Genomic DNA, 11811 nt, shown 5'->3' with positions numbered 1-11811 from the left:
CAGTGGGATGTACCAGGACGCCGAGCTTCTGTATGATGATTGGATGAACTGTTAACGTGGCTGGAACTCGTCGTGATTGACAGCGCTTTAAGCCTATACCAGACTATACTTCTGCATCGAAGGATTTTAGGTCAGTCCCATGCGGATATTTGGCGAGTGAAGTTACAGTAATACCAGAGAACGTCTATGGGGAGAAGTTCCACTCTCACTGAACTTCCGGGTTCTGAACTGTTGCAGTTCCACTCTGATTCCATATGAGGGCGCTCTCAGGACGAGTGCAGAATGAATGGCGGTCTATGGAGCAGTACCCCTCAAAATCCACTTTTCTCAGGATATAATTTTTTGTGCAGTAATTTGAATATTGAATTTGAAAGGAGATGCAAAGAAATTACACACTGCTGGGTGTTAGATTTTTTAGAGTCACTTATTTTGCTTTAAAAAGTATTTTAAAATGTCAATGACGTCATACACATCGTACGACCAGATACTGCTTTACGGCAATCCTTCAGTCACTGCTTTGGTGCTTTCGTGCTCTGCACTTTCTTTTCTCTCGAGGCATGGACAACACAGCTGACACGGGTAAATAATCGTGCTAGAAGAGTTTCTGTTTCGTTGTTTTAAAAGACCGGGCCGAAAAAAAAAAACTTGGGTGAAAAAGTCCGTCTTAACATTCTGGTCCCGCTTCGGATGCCACGATGCCGTCAAGCGGGATCTGGTCGTAATCAGTCCTTCACTGACCAATCAGCGTTCATTAGCACAATGCTAGCGTGTTATGGGCAACAACAACTCAACCTGTAAGAAAACGAAAGGACATAAGTTCTCGTTCATTCAACTTTTGACCTATAACCCATGTTGAACTTGCAAAACCTACAATCAAATCTGAGATTTCTCAACGGCAATCGGGTGAAAGAGACACATTTAGCCGTTTAGCTCCATAGAGTCCCATTCATGTTGCACTCATGGCGATCGCCCCCAGTGGAAATCTGGTGGAACTGCAACCAAAATTCGTTAGAATGGGACTTAATAGAGAGTGGGAAGGCTCTCCGTAGACGGGCTCTGGTAATACCATAGGGTTAATACTAAGCTACTGCTAATTATCTGTTGCGATATATCGCACTATTTCCATCTGTCAAAATAAAATCGTGAATATATAGCGTTATTGAGTTTGCTACTTGTTTTCATTTCAGTTTTAAAAAGTTCGTTTATTTGCAATTGTAGGGGGTAAACTAGCCAGCCAGCTAGCTAGCTGCACCCACTGTAGTTTAAAAGTTGATAGCTTAAAAGTTTAATGAAGTTTCTACGTTAAACGATTCAAGCTGAATTAATTAAATTAATTTTGGTTAGAAGAATGATAATAATAATACGAAGAACACTTCTGATAACAGTAGAGTGCATTTTCATGCACTGTAATTAACTAATAATAACTATAAACATAGGCCTATACAATATAAGGAGAATTAATTAGTAACCCTGTTAAATTTAATGATGTAATATTTGGCCAATTTTACAAAACTGGGCTTCCCCTATTTGAAAGACCAGCAGCCGCCACTGTAGAAGAGAATAGCATGACTAGTAGTAGATATCATCCTGTAGCCACGTTTCAGTCAAACTAAATAGATCAATCTGATGATCAGTTATCAGATCATTCACTAAAAGACATTTAGATGAGAGAGATCTGACATTTAAAAGACCACATTTCATTTTCCTCTTCTTCTGTTCTACCAGTGAACTTGTTCTGATTTGTATCAGGTTCCAATGAGTAACTCCTCTGTTGTTGTTCTTTGGTTTAAATAATCTGGGAGCAGACAGAACATCTATAGAGTTTAGAGAGTTTAGGGTGTGAGACAGTCCGAGAGAAGCAGCAGAGAAGTGTGTAAGACTACAACTCCTCCTCCTGGTCTGAACTCTGGGTTGTCATGGTTACGGGTGGGGGGGGGGGTTAATAAAATGGTCCATATTCCTAGAGATGAGAGCAGCACCCGCTAAAGTGGGGTGGATGCCATCCAATGTTCCCTCTAAGCTGCGCGCTTGCGCAATCGCGCACTGCTCGCACGTTCTCCGCGCACAAGAAAATCTATGCAGCGCATAAAAAAAATCCAACATGAACTGTAAATAAATTAAACAAGTAAATTGTTATTTGTTTATGTACCATTTTGCAATGTAAGTCAGTGAGTGACAGCTGTCCAGCCAATGATATGATGCGGTTCACTTACGCTGCCAATCACGTGCCCCCCCCCCCCCATATGCGCCGCGGCGCCGGTGTTTTGCAGGTTAGCTAGGTAACAGTGCGGTGGAGTTAAGGCAGTGGCGCATCCACTCACCAAGACAAAGTAAAAATTAAATGTGGTTCTTTTAAGATGGAATGGCTGTCGGAGTGTGTGCAAACAGAAGAACCAGCGGTGAAACTGGGTTAGATTTTTCTTTTTCGAGAGAGAAAGGTCTGCTCTGCAAAACTTGGCGTTGCCAACAGTCCCTTGAAAAACAGAATCGTTCCGTATTTAGAAACAAAAGTACGCGTCCCATATTGAGCTGAAACAGGACGCACTTTGTCCCGTATTACCGTGAGAATCAAAAGTAGCGTGTAAAATGTCAATGTAATTAATGAGTAACAAGGCGCTTTATATGAACATTTACGGTAAAGTTATTCCCAGGCCGTCTCCTGCTCTGTGACCAATAAGCTGACAGCGGGAATCCTGCTCATCTCATTGGTCCAGGTACTGTTGCTTGTGAAGAAGATACCAGAAGACAACAAAGCTACAACTTTTCCTCAAACTCTCTGTTTGAACTTTTCATATTGCACTATTACAAAAGGAATGTTCTGCTTTCTATTGTTTTATGTTCATTTATACAGTTTTAAGTTAAGCAGGACAGGTTTCTGCTTAAGAAAGATATTTATTGTAGCCTAATCTGTTAATTTTAATATTTTTTTAATACAGGGTTTATTTTATCTCTGAAAGGTGTACATGTGTCAGTTCTTCCAGAGCAGGACTCTCCCTCACCCAGACAACACCAAGACCCTCACACTGACATATAACATACTACACAGCTCATGAACAACAAGATTTTTGTTCTTTTTATGTTAAGTGGGCCAAATCACTTATATTAAAAGTAACGGAAATTACTGCTATAGCGTGATTCTTTTGATAAACTATGTAACTTGCTATGATCTCAGGTTTTGGACAGGTGTGATACTGGTGTGTGGCCCCAGCCTACATGTGTGATGTTGCTCACAGTGGTCCACAGTGTACTCACAGAGTTTTTGTGTATGCCCAGACACATGAAAAATTAGAGGGAACATTGATGCCATCTCTCCTAATCAGACCAGGCTTTCCCCAGAAAGTGTTCCAGAAAGTGTTCCAGTTGTCAGTGAAGGCCACGTGGTTTGCTGGACACCACCTAGATAACCAGAGATGGAATGACCACGTGAGACTAAACATGTCGACAACATCAACGGTAAGTTAAGTTATTTCAATTTTAGTTCTTTATGCATACTGGAGTGGGTTAGCCACTGTTAGCTAACCCAGCCAGTTAGCTATGTGACGGATGCTAGCTAAAGTTTTGTTATCCTTGCTGTAGTTAATGTGACTGAGAAAGGTAACTTAAGTTACCCCAGAGAAAGTCCGTAGACGGGCTCTGGTTACCCATAACCTAGTTGACTTAGTGGTTACCAGTGACAAAACTGACCACTCTATGAAGCCCGGGCTGTGGTCAACATGTGTAATATTAACGTACTTTGCGCTATATCTGACATCTAAAATGCAGCCTCTTGTTTCAGGTTTCAACACCAGCGGTGCCCAGTGCCATCACTTCCAACTTCACGTCACTGAGATCGGTAAGTTGTTGTGATATAGCTGGATAACGTTTATTTTTACCCTGAGGAAATAGATAAAACTATTGATATAAAATAACTGTTTCTGGTTAATATTGAAGTTCAACATTGGTAATTTGAGGTGTACAAGCTGACGGCTAACTGGCTAACATTAACTAGTGGAGTGCACGGATTTATACACAAATCCGCCGCGAACTTCATGGGCGCCGCCATCTTCCCTGCCGCCAAGTGCGTGCCTGCGGTGCGGAGTGAGGTTGAATTATGACACTTGCCGGTGCCCTAATGGCTTTTCAATGAAAGAAAATGTCAGGTGAAAGGGAACATTGGGTAGATGATGTCAGGCAGTGGCCAAAACTTACCGATAAAGATGAAGGTAATTTATTGACAGCATATGTATTAAGACGTGTATTAATTGATGACAACAATAAAACCAAACGCTGCCATTACTGATCTGTCATCAAAACAAAAAAACAACTGAATATTATTAGCACACAGAGTTAATGCAAAGAAATGCAGCAAACCGGAAGTCGTTTTTTGGATAGACAATGCTAGACTTGTCCAGACTCTGTAATGCTTCTGTTCTGTGGTCCAGGAGAGGAAGTTGTGGGCATCCAATATTGTATTGATAGGTTGTATCATGGAGTCTATTGACCACACCATAAGCTCTATAGTGAAACCAAGTGATTTGACAAAAAATCAACATAGGACGAGTTGGAAATGAGAACAGGTTTTATTGATTGAGTGCAAATCTGGATGGGGGTGTCACTAATAGAACTATTTTTGGTTAGAATCATAGGCTTATGGTAGGCTTATGTAAGTGTTAATGTGAAATGTACTAACTTGATTGGCATATAATGATTACATCCTGTAAATGGCAAAATGACATTAATGGATCCACAACACTAAATGTCAGCATGGAGGCCTGTATGCAGTTCTTTACAACTTTACTGTTAAACTTGGTCACTATCAGCTCTATTAAGACTCTTGGTCTGCTTGTTTTCAATAGGCTCCTCTGCCATCCATCCCTCGACGTAATGGGGCTCAATTGGGATACTTGAGACGAAGACATGTGAAAACATACACAAAAGAAGTTATATGTTTACCCTTTTCACCGGGGACATCGGTCTTCATTATACCCAGAGGAGAAAATCGGACCAGGTTGGCTACGGCTGGCCTTGTTGGAAAAATTTCATTTTCCACAGAATGGTCTGAAGACCAAGTGAGAGCTGAAATAACAGCTATCTTCAGTGGAGCATTTGGCTTATCAGAGCACCAGTCACTTCCATTTCAGTTTTTGAGCATCATCAAGGGGAGTAAAAAACTGATGATACCAAAGGTCACCTCCAATTTCCCCTGGGGTGGTAAAGAAGTTGCCTCCGTGTGTTCCAGCACTTGTTTGTATATCATGGCAGAAATGGAAGTTCCTGCACAGGTGAGCATGTTATTGAATAAATTTGTGTGGTAACTCGGAGAACAAAAGGCTCAGTCTAAATGGGTTGCTGCCCATTTATTGAACTCAGAAAAAAAATCAATCATATGCAACCAAGGATGCCCATACAGTATTTGCTTTTAGCCCACACTAGTCCACAGATTTTTGGCCTCTACATTTCCACAGACCTTGGGCCTTGATCTGTTACTGCACATTGGACAGAACACACCCATAACCTGGTGATCCAGTGATGAGCACGCCTGTATTCAATAACTGAATGATCCCCTACAACACATACCTCCATCTCCATCTACAAGCTAGATGTTGTATACTCCTCACACTTAGAAAATATGTCATTTTTTTCAGTCAGATAAAATTATCTCTGTGTCACACTGTAAAGATTTCACCTTGTAACTTACTGTACAAGTTGCCTGTTTTTACATAGGAGTTCACACCTTTTCTTTTGTGCAGAGCTTATGTGTGGAGCTGTCTGATGACAGTGATTTTGAAAGCTCGGTTGTACAACGAAGGAGAGGTGAGTAAAAAAAACAATTAACACCCCTCATTTGTGTGGAAAATCACAGTAAATAACAGCCTCTTGAGGTTAATTGCTGATCTGACTTGATATTTGTGATGAATTGGTGACTTATTGCATTATTGAACTTATTGAAACAAGTATTGTTTAGGTTATTATTAAGAGTTACTGAGTTGATTGTCTTCATGTAGTGAGTCGGAGAGATGCACCGTCCAGAGCCCAGAGAGAACACTGTGAGAGGCAAGAGAGGGTGGAAGCCCGTGCTCCATCTGATGATGGGATGGAACTACAGGGACAGAGAGGGCCAAATGAAGCTATGAATCACTTTGCAGGTTAATTGCTGATCTGACTTGATTTTTGTGATGAATTGGTGACTTATTGCATTATTGAACTTATTGAAACAAAACAGTTATAATTATTTGTGTGAGTGAAAACAGTGTAGCATAAATTGCATCAAGAGATTGAAAATATTGTTTAGGTTATTATTAAGAGTTACTGAGTTGATTGTCTTCATGTAGTGAGTCAGAGAGATGCACCGTCCAGAGCCCAGAGGGAACACTGTGAGAGGCAAGAGAGGGTGGAAGCCCGTGCTCCATCTGATGATGGGATGGAACTACAGGGACAGAGAGGGCCAAATGAAGCTATGAATCACTTTGCAGATTTCATGTACAGTTATATGTATTAACTTAAGGTTTTCTCATGTAATATTTGTTACATTTTATGTTGGTCCATTTTGTTAGGGAACAAAAGCTCTTTTATCTTCTTGTGTCTAATTTACAGTCCTATTGATGTTGATGAAGATGATGCCATCAGACGCAGTCTTTTAGAAGAGTCTGTGCAGTCCTTGCAGGATTCAAGGTATACTTGCTTAGCTCATTTTTAACTTTCAGTGTTGCACCAGTGCCATCGAGAGAGAGTTGCGACACTCCCATAGACCTCCGTTGTAAAAAATGGCGGCGCTTTTAACCGCCTACTTCCGGATTTGAAAGTCGGATTAGTTCCAAACACTGTCATTTGGGCGTTCGACCTCATTCATTTACATTGCTGCGAGTTGAGTTGTTCCAGAGCTAAGCTGCTGAAATATCGACCTCTTTTGAATTGTCAACTGTCTATATTGTATCAGAGGCCCTTTGCGATGCTTATACTGGTCTTCATTTGTATATGCACAGCGTAATTATTTATATTTTATCCAGCGCTACTTGCTGATGCTTGATGAGATGCTGATAGATTGCGATCCCGTATGTCAAGGCATTGTCGTGACTCGTGATTTGAGCGAGGGTTATTTAATTAGGAATGACGGGAATTTTAGGACTGGCGAGTTTGGCGTTGTGGTCCTGGGGGTGGCCACTCATCAGGAGAAGTGAGCTAGCTTCTAGGCGAATTCGAACGGACCGCCATGGCAGACCTCTTTGCGTTATCACGAAGGTAGGCTAATAGCTGAATCGGAATTTATAAGCAAAATCACGGGAATCAATAGCCTAATACAGCCCAGTTGTGCTCAAATGAATATCACCAGACGTCTACCATCAGATGAATGATATGGAAAAGTTAAGTTAGAGCCTCTGGAGCCAGTGCTACTACCCATGCGAACATGAACACTAAGCTTTTCTCTCCATGTAGCCTAAAACTTATCTAAGTATAAGTTTTTCGTTGTCACCCTGCCTCTCCAAATGCAAAACTGACATTAACAAAAATGCAATAATGTAATTAAAGCTGCAAGCAGCGTTGGACGGGCCCTCGCAATCCACGCCAGTCGGCGTCCGGCAAGGACGGGGTCACTGCAGATCTCAGGGGAAACAGAGGAGTAACAATGCACCGTGGCACGATAGCTAACAGTTGTCCAATGAGAGGCTAAGTCTTCTTGCTTCAAGGATTTATTTTGTCACTCCCAATTGAAGTTTACCGTAAAACTGAAATACATACAACAAAAGATGATGAAATATAAAATTAAGAATACATCTTAAGTATCTCTAAGTATCTCTTACTTCCCTTTACATCTAGTAAAGACTGACAAATACTATAAATTTATGTACATATACAACTATCCCCCCTTTAAGTTTACCAGTCTATATTTTTATTTTTATTTCATTTTATTTCTCTATCGGTGTACATTACACTTATATTGCTTACCTTGTGTGCAAACTACTGTTTAATGTAGTACTTATATATTTTTTTTTTTACTACTGGCTGCAGGTACAACAATACATTTCACTGTGCATTGTACTATGTATAACTGTGCATGTGATAAATAAAACCTATCCATCTATCTATCTATCTATCTCCCTATACATCTATCTATTTATCTATCTACCTACACATACATCTATCTATCTATCTATCTATCTACCTATACATCTATCCACCTACACATACATCTATCTATCTATCTATCTATCTATCTCTCTATCTATGACAACGAAGAATAAACTCCGCTAGCTTAATGCTAACGTACAATGCGAAACACCATAGACAGGCTAACGGAACTAGCATCGCCATAGCGGCGGTAACATCGAACGACGGCGACCTTATACTAAGAGGTTACAGCAACACACATGACTACACATTTATAATACTCACAGACAAATGTTCTCTTAACTCCTGAACGAGAGGTAAGACTGAAGTTTAGCTGCAAAACGACTTCTTCTCTTGAAACTACTACAATCGGAATCGCCACACTGCCACCCTCAGGTGGAGACGTGCATGCCAGAAGCGGCAGCACAGAGAGTCTCGGCTCTTTTGACTGTATTCTCTCTGTGGCATCAACAAACAGTTGTATAATTATTGTCTCTGTGTCATCAAAGTATGTTAAAACAGCTAAAATCATTATTACACGTTTAAACAACACACACACACACACTGAAAGCCAGCCACCAGAATGAAATACTTTGGCTCCATCTGCTGGACAAAGTAGCGAACTACGTGCAATCATTATGGAATGAGGGAGATGGTGACACCCTTCACTTTGAGTAAAATAAAAGGCCCTAAAGTTTAACGAAAAGTCCCAGTTTTCGCAGGGAGTGATCACGAAAGACACAAGTATGACATGACACAATCCAAACATCCTGACAGGAACAGCAGCTCATACAACAGACACCTGAAAAAATCAGACATTTTCTGTACACAATAGGTGGCGCTACAATAATTGCATAAATATTGACATACAGATGTGTTCAGTTAGGGACCAGTAACAATACTGTAAAGTTTCATGCACTTTGGACTGAATTAAAGCACGTTTAAAGCACGTTTAATGCAACTTCCTGTTTCATGGCGCGTCAAGAAAACTTTGAGGGGCCATTACACCCACGCCACTTCGACGAAAAGTATATGCGCCTTTTTAGTTTTTGTTCATCTAGCCTCCAACTACCTAATTCCATAGTTTTGAAGTCAATCTGATAAGGTTTAATACCTGCTTTTACAAACTCTAAAAACACCACGTTTTTGTCCAATTTTCACACTTTTAATCAAAATAGCAGACTTCCTGTTGGGTTTAGAATATGGCTCCAAAAGACTTTTTTGTGCGTCCTGGGATGTTACATGTACGTGACATATTTCCAGATTTTTAGACGCAACGGGCTTCAGGGGCTGGTCCGTAGAAAATCCGTAGGTGGCGCTAGAGAGCCATTTTGCCACGCCCATGCTCGAGTCCCTGATACATTAAAGTTTTCGGGCGAACGAATCTTTCTGCAAATTTTCAGGACTTTTCGTGCATGTTTAGACACCGAAAGGATTTTTTAAAAATCCAAAGAATAATAATAATAATAATTAAAGCTGCAAGCAGCGTTGAACGGGCCCTCGCAATCCACGCTTGTCGGCGTCCGGCAAGGACGGGGTCACTGCATTTCTCAGGGGATACAGTGGAGTAACAGTGCACCGTGGCACGATAGCTAACAGTTCTCCAATGACAGGCAAAGTCTTCTTGCTTCAAGGATTTATTTTGTCACTCCTAATTTAAGTTTAATATAAATAAAACCCATCTATCCATCTATCTATCCATCTATCTATCTATCTACCTACCTACACATCTATCTATCTATCTATCTACCTATCTACCTACCTACCTACACATCTATCTATCTATCTATCTATCTATCTATCTATCTATCTACCTACATATCTACCTACATATCTATCTATCTATCTACCTGTACATCTATCTACCTATCTACCTGTACATCTATCTATCTATCTATCTATCTATCTATCTATCTCTAACAACGAAGGATAATAATCTCCGCTAGCTTAATGCTAACGTACAATGGGAAACACCATAGACAGGCTAACGGAACTAGCATCGCCATAACGGCGGCAACACCAAACTCTTTTGAATGTATTCTCTCTGTGGCATCAACAAACAGATGTATAATTATTCTCTCTGTGTCATCAAAGTATGTTAAAACAGCCTCACCAATCATTAGAAGTTAAACCAACACACACACACACTCTGACATTCAGCCAGCAGAGAGAAATGATTTGGCTCCATCTGCTGGACAAAGTAGCGAACTACGTGTGCACTGATGATGAAATGAGGGAGAAAGAGCAACTTTTCACTTTCACTACCATAAAAGGCCCTAAAGTTTAACGAAAACTCACAATCTTCGCAGGGAGTGACCATGAAGATCATAAGTATGTCGTGATAACATCTGAAGACAATAAAAATCATCCCGACAGGAATGGCAGCTCATACAACAGACTCTATTTAAATCAGCCCACAATAGGTGGCGCTACAACAATTGCATGAATATTGACATATGGATGTGTTCAGTTAGGGACCAGTAACAATACTGTAAAGTTTCATGCACTTTGGACTGAATTGAAGCATGTTTACAGCACGTTTAAGCACGTTTAATGCAACTTCCTGTTTCATGGCGCGTCAAAAAAACTTTGAGGGGCCAGCAGACCCACGCCACATCGACGAAAAGTCAAAAAGAAAATATGCTCATGTTCATCAAGGGTTCAACTACCTAATTCCATAGTTTTTAAAGTCAATCTGATAGGTTTAATGCCTTAAAAAAAATGGATGATTAATTCCAATTTTCTCCAATTTTCTCCAATTTTCACACTTTTAATCAAAATAGCAGACTTCCTGTTGGGTTTAGAATATGGCTCCAAGAGACTTTTTTGTGCGTCCTGGGATGTTACATATACGTGACATATTTCCAGATTTTTAGACGCAACGGGCTTCGGGGGCTGGTCCGTAGAAAATCCGTAGGTGGCGCTATAGAGCCATTTTGCCACGCCCATGCTCGAGGCCCTGATACATTTAAGTTTTCGGGCGAACGAATCTTTCTGCAAATTTTCAGGACTTTTCGTGCATGTTTAGACACCGAAAGGATTTTTTAAAAATCCAAAGAATAATAATAATAATAATAATTAAAGCTGCAAGCAGCGTTGAACGGGCCCTCGCAATCCACGCCAGTCGGCGTCCGGCAAGGACGGGGTCACCGCAGATCTCAGGGGAAACAGTGGAGTAACAATGCACCGTGGCACGATAGCTAACAGTTGTCCAGTGAGAGGCAAAGTCTTCTTGCTTCAAGGATTTATTTTGTCACTCCCATTTGAAGTTTACCGTGAAACTGAAATACATACAACAAAAGATGATTAAATATAAAATTAAGAATATATCTTAAGTATCTCTAAGTATCTCTTACTTCTCTTTACATCTAGTAAAGACTGACAAATAGGCCTACTGTAAATGTATACATATACAACTACTCCCCCTTTAAGTTTACTAGTCTATATTTTTATTTTTATTTTATTTTATTCCTCTACCAGTTACACTTATAGGCTATTGCTTACCTTGTGTGCAAACTACTGTTTAATGTAGTACTTATATATTTTTTTTACTACTGGCTGCAGGTACAACAATACATTACACTGTGCATTGCACTATGTATAACTGTGCATGGGACAAATAAAACCTATCTATCTATCTATCTATAACAACGAAGAATAAACTCCGCTAGCTTAATGCTAATGTACAATGCGAAACACCATAGACAGGCTAACGGAACTAGCATC

The 11811-nt window shown here is 40.3% G+C and overlaps 1 long non-coding RNA gene across 1 annotated transcript; it reads left to right on the top strand.

Annotated features, from left to right (window-relative positions):
- The first annotated feature begins 3357 nt into the window (after positions 1–3357).
- On the top strand, positions 3358–6100 carry LOC311503156. The gene is made up of 4 exons (XR_014699572.1): positions 3358–3832; positions 4836–5261; positions 5730–5793; positions 5985–6100. It is a non-coding gene; the product is annotated as an uncharacterized lncRNA (long non-coding RNA).
- The last annotated feature ends 5711 nt before the right edge of the window (positions 6101–11811 follow it).

This window comes from Chelon labrosus (assembly GCF_963514085.1).
Source record: "Chelon labrosus genome assembly, chromosome: 18".
In the NCBI taxonomy this organism is placed as follows: domain Eukaryota; kingdom Metazoa; phylum Chordata; class Actinopteri; order Mugiliformes; family Mugilidae; genus Chelon; species Chelon labrosus.
The sequence above is the reverse complement of the archived record's forward strand: the minus strand, read 5'-3'. Positions and strand labels throughout refer to the sequence as shown.